Below are 6,024 nucleotides of genomic sequence, written 5' to 3' on the forward strand. Positions count from 1 at the left end.
GTGTGTGTGTGTGTGTGTGTGTGTGGAGAGAGAGTCTCTTCCTTTAAATTCCTGGGAGTTTACCTTAGTGAAGACCTCACTTGGAAAAACAATATAACTCAGGTGGTTAGGAAGGCCCAACAGAGACTCCATTTCCTCGGGGTCTTGCGAAAGAACGATGTTAAACAACAATTGACGACCTCCTTCTACCGGTCCACAATAGAAAGTGCAACTGACTTTCGGGGTTGGTGTGTTGTGCGACAAGCACACAGAGTGCAATGAAATTGAGTGTTTGTCTGTGTGGGAGGGAAGCTCAGTTAATTTCATTGTACACAGGTTGTACATTGACAATAAAGGTATTATTATTATTATTATTATTATTATTATTATTATTATCCTTAACTAAAGGCCTCCAGAAAACTCAAAAGGCAGGCCTGAAAGCAATGGCTATCCCCTTTTTATTTGCAACCAGCTGCTAGTCCTCAGGAGGTATACTGCCTTGAACCATGGAGGTTTCATTTAGCTGCCCTGGCTAAAGGCCACTGAGTGATGTGAAATCCTAGAGAAGATGTCTCCAAACTAAGGCCTGCGGGCCAGATGCGGCCCAAGGGACTCAATTATCTGGCCCGCAGTGACCCCCGCTTCTGGGTCAGCGGAACACCGAAAATAGCTTATGCGCATGCACGTCATTTCCGGTGCACATCCGGGTCTGAGGAGGCCCATGTGCATGCGCACAAGCTATTCCCCATGCTCTGCTGATCCAGAAGTACGCCGGAAATAGTGTCGTGCGCACGAGTATGGGCGCATGCTCCCCTGCACTTTGGCCCACTGTGCGATTGGCACTGGAAGAACCGGCCCGAGGCCTGGCAAATTTGCCGACCCCTGTCCTAGAGCTTCTCAAGTCCCGTTCAGAAGCACCTGAGCTAGTCAGCACATGGCAGCCAAAACCGCAAAAGAGGGGTTGGGAATAGCTCAGGGCTGGTGGCCAAATGCAGCCCCACAGGGTTCAAGGGTCTCCCCCAGGCCATGTCCTACTTGAGCATTTTTGACTGCCTGGAATGTGTCCTTCAACTCTGATCATGCTTCTTGGTTGCTGGAAGGGAAGATGATGTGGGGTGTGCATATAGGAACATCCACTTTGCTTTTTCATGGTTGGAATGCAGGCTGCTCTACAGGCCACCTCTATTGCCCCGCCCACATTTGCACCTGGCTCCACCTACTGTCATGGATTGGTTGGACACTGAGGAATGGTGGGAGGAGCCAGCTTGGGAACCCCCATGGGAAGAAGGCTTAGAGCCCAGGGATTGGTGGTGAGACAGCAATGAGTGCTCAGAGGGAGAAGACTGAGAGGCGGCGGTATTGGAAGCTGAAGAGGTAACAGGGCTTAGTGAGCAGGTGAAGTCTGTGGCAGAGAGAAGTCCAGAATCAGGATCAGAAATTGAAGCAAGGGAGGAGGGAAACCAATCAGCAGAGATGAGTCTGGCTAGTGAAGAGCCATGGGTAGCTGTGACAAGCTTCCCTCCCCTTGTCTCCCAGCACCAGAAGAGGCATGAAAAAGGCGGAGGTGAGGTTAGCTGCAGGGAGGCACAGTCTCCTTGGGGAAAGTCCGGAGTGACTTAGACAGCTGTGGGCAGGTTCAGCAACTGGTTCATGGGGGCAAGACCCGAGTTGCTGTGCCCATTAGGCCTGACATTCCCATGCAGATCCTGCTTTGGAGTTAACTCAAACTTGCTCTGCATAGTTTACTGCTCGCTTGCCCCTGGCATGTGGCCCCCAGGCCGCCGCCCACGAGGGAATATGGCCCTGATGCTGGGAAAGGTTCCCCATAATGAGTTGAGCAAAGACATTTACGTGAGTGGCCCTTGCTGACCACCCTCCCACCCGCCGCTGCTTTTGTTCCTATCAAGGGTGCCCCCCCCATTCAAAGTCGTGCTCCAGTCTGAACAGAGCCGTCAAAAGCCTTGCGCTGCTTCCGTCGGTGTTATTAGGGCCATTCATAAAGGGAAATCTTGCACAAATCTATTCCCAGCACTCTGCCCTAAATCAGGGCATCGTCTTAATTGACATCGCCTTGCAACCCCTGAAAAAGAAGAATCTTGCAGAAAAGCAACACCACCGAGGCTGGCTGCTTTGAAGTCCCTGCGGCACACAATCTAGGCCAAGCTTTCGCCAACTTTGTGGCCTCCGCAGCTGTTTTGGGACTACAGCTCCCATCAGCCCCAGCCAGCCAAGACCACTTCATTATCTGAGAGGCTACAAGTTCTGAAAACTCTTGCAGAGGAAACCCCATGCCTTGCACCCATCCATACCCACAACAAGCCAGCAGGATAAGGAACCGGGATAGATCGAGCCAGCCCTGGGGTGAAGAGCTCGCCTCAAGCATGCTCATTTCAGTAGGATCCCTGGGAAAGTGTAACATGTAGCCCAGCCACACCACTGGAAGGCTGGAGCAGTTTTGTTGGCATCCCGAAAGACCTACATTGGCTCCCAGTACGTTTCCGAGCACAATTCAAAGTGTTGGTGCTGACCTTTAAAGCCCTAAACGGCCTCAGTCCAGTGTATCTGAAGGAGCGTTTCCGCCACCATCGATCTACCCGGACACTGAGGTCCAGCACCGAGGGCCTTCTGGCGGTTCCCTCACTGCGAGAAGCCAAGCTACAGGGAACCAGGCAGAGGGCCTTCTCGGTAGTGGCGCCCTCCCTTTGGAACGCCCTCCCACCAGATGTCAAAGAGAACGACAACTACCAGACTTTTAGAAGACATGTGAAGGCAGCCCTGTTTAGGGAAGCTTTTAATGTTTGATTATTGTATTTTAATGTTTTGTTGGAAGCTGCCCAGTGGCTGGGGAAGCCCAGCCAGATGGGTGGGGTATAATTAATTAATAATAATAATAATTATTATTATCCGACTGTCTCGAAAGACAATGGAGCGTGCCTCTAAGGGTGAAGTCAAACGATTGCGTTAGCAGCAGTGAAGTGACCTCCTCAGGGCACAAGCCTGGGCAGTGTGTAGGGAGGTCCTAGGCTGGCCCCTTGGCCTGGTGGATGTGGTCCAAAGGAAAGTACAGCAATATGTAAGGCTGGCCGGTTGAAGCCGTTTCTCAGGTGTGGCCACTGTCCTGTGCTGACAGCTTCTAGAAGTCACACAGGTGCAAGGTGGGGACCAAAGGTGGACATGCCTAGGAGCATGATGTGTCCCTCACCAGAGGTACGAGCCCTCCCTAAACACCCCTCTAAAGTGGCGGTCTAGGAAAAACATCATTGCTACAAATACTTTCTGCTTAATATAGCAGAGGAGCCTGCAAACAGGGTTTTCCATAAGCATGCCGCCACCTGGCGGCAACTCATGAAAGGAACACCAGATGATTGCTGCCAATGTTTCATTTAGCATTTGGAGAAAGAGAGAGAATGCTGTTTTGCTACTGCTAAGGCTTGCTCGGATTCCCCCAGCCTGGAATGATAATTTGGGAGTGGGCGGGCAGGGAAAACAATGCCGTGGGGAGGGGGGGAGCAGGGGAAAGAGAAGAAACAGCTTGCAAAATGTGAAAGAAACTGATCTGGCTGCAACAGTAGGGACCCCCCCTCCCCCAATCTTTCGCCCTCCTCAGTGGTGACAACTGAGATTTAACCCCCCAAGTCTGGCTGCCACAGCTGCAAGAGGAGGAAGCTGGAAGTGTGAAACAGAGAAGAAAAAGGAGAAGTTTAACTGTGGTATAGCAGCAAGTTCTGTTTTTCTTCTACAGTTTGCAGAGGACATGGGGAGGGGGAAATTTGGACCCTGTCTTTATCTTGCATGAAAGTGTATGCAGCCCCCACAAGCACACATGGGGTGTACAACTCAGCAAGAAAGGCTCCTGTGTTCCATCCCCAACTGAAATGAATTGGGAGCTCTTCTTTAACCTCCCTTGTTTCCAGCAGGTATTTCTACTTTAATTGCAGGCATTGTTGTCCCCCTTTAGAGGTGGCGGCGATTCAAACCCGCAAGTCACTGCCCTCTGGCCTACAAGTTCTTCCTGCACCACCCTAGATATGTGAGGGTCCCTTCTCTGTGTGTGATTTCTTACGGTAAGGTGAAAAGCACTCTGCACAAGCTCAGTGGCACCTTTAAAACGACAGGTGTTTCAGATCTGAAACCATGGCACCAGGAACAGATTAAGGAAAGAGGACCAAGCATGGGCTTCTGCAAAGACAACCCTAATTCTGACAAACCTGTCTGAAAAAGCCTTTGATAACGAGCTCTGGAATACTCGATGTGCATGTGTGTCAAGAAGATCCATTTCCTTCCCAGCTTTTCTCCTCCTAGCAATATCTGGGTTCAGCATCCTGAATCACAGAACTGTAGAGTTGGAAGGGACCCCAAGGGTCATCTAGTCCAACCCCCTGCAATCCAGGAATCTCAGCCAAAGCAGCCATGGCAGATGGCCATCCAACCTCTGCTTAAAAACACCCAAGGAATGAGAGGCCACAACCTTCAGAGGGAGGCTGTTGCACAGCTGAACAGCTCTTATTGCCAGATAGTTCTTAATGATGTTTAGCCGGAATCTCATTCCTTGTAACGTGAAACCATTGGTTCGAGTCCTGCCCTCGAGAGCAGGAGAAAACAAGCCTGTTCCGTCTTCCATGCAACAGCCCTTTAGATATCTGAAGATGGCTATCACATCTCCTCTTAGTCTCCTCTTTTTCTGGCTAAACATACCCAACTCCCTCAAGCATTCCTCATAAGGCTTGGTTTCCAAATGCTTTATCATCTTGGCTACCCTCTTCTGCACGTATTCCAGCTTGTCAATATCCTTCTTAAATTGTGTCACCCAGAACTGGACGCACTACTCTCGGTGTGGTCTGACCAAGGCAGAATACAGCAGTACTATGCCTTCCCTTGATCCGAACACTAGACTGGGATCTGAACACTGTTGATGCAGCCCAGAATAGCATTAGCTTTTTTTGCTGCTGCATCACGTTGTTGTCTCATGTGATCTACTAAGACCCTCAGATCCTTTTCACATGTACTACTGGCAAGCCAGGGATGGAAAATGTGTGGCCCTCCAGATGTTGTCAGGACTACCCAACTCCCATCGCTCCCAGTTTGAATGGCCAATGGTCAGGGACGATAGGAGCTGGAGTCCCACAACTCTATAAGGCAGGATTTTCCAGGAGGTGTTTCCAACTGGAGACATCAGGGTGTGGACCTGGGGCCTCCGGCATGCAACTGAACCATGCAACTTGCTTTCTCTCTCCTCCTTGCCGCGGGACCACGTTCATCCAGTGCTGTACCAGCTGCACTGACTCCCGGTGCAGTACAGGGTCAGGTTTAAGGTGCTGGTTTTAACCTTTAAAGCCCTATACGGCTTAGGACCCTCGCACTTACGGGACCGCCTCTCCTGGTATGCCCCGCGGAGGACCTTATGGTCCGCAAATAATAATATCTTGGGAGGTCCCGGGCCTCAAGGACATTAAAATGGTCTCAGCCAGGGCCTTTTCGGCTTTGGCCCCAGCTTGGTGAAACGCTCTATCACAGGAGACCAGGGCCCTGCGGGACTTGACATCCTTCCGCAGGGCCTGCAAGACCAAGCTGTTCCACCTAGCCTTCAGTCCGGGCCCAGTTTGACCCCCTTCTATGGTACCCTATAAGTTACCTCTTTGGCCCTTTTATTGGCTCATGTGGGACCAACATGGATAGCTGGCCCAGATGAATACTTGAGGTTCCCGACCCTTTGGTTGTAATTTCAAGGGCAGTCATTTAATTTTATCCTGATTCTAATTTTTAAGCTGTATTTTAATCAATTGTTTGATTGTGTTTTAATGTATTTGACATTTGATGTTAGCCGCCCTGAGCCCAGTATTGGCTGGGGAGGGTGGGGTATAAATAAAAATTTACTTACTTACTCACTCATAATGTGTTGCCAGTTGGCCACTTCCTTATTGCCAGCTCTCCTCTCCCCCTCTCCCCAAGAATATAACTTATAATAAAGTCAGTGTCAGCTACATTGATTCTGCAATACAGCTTGAAAACCACAATGGAGAGAGTGCTAGATGCTGGATATATACA

Source organism: Lacerta agilis, chromosome 9 (assembly GCF_009819535.1).
Source record: "Lacerta agilis isolate rLacAgi1 chromosome 9, rLacAgi1.pri, whole genome shotgun sequence".
Lineage (NCBI taxonomy): Eukaryota > Metazoa > Chordata > Lepidosauria > Squamata > Lacertidae > Lacerta > Lacerta agilis.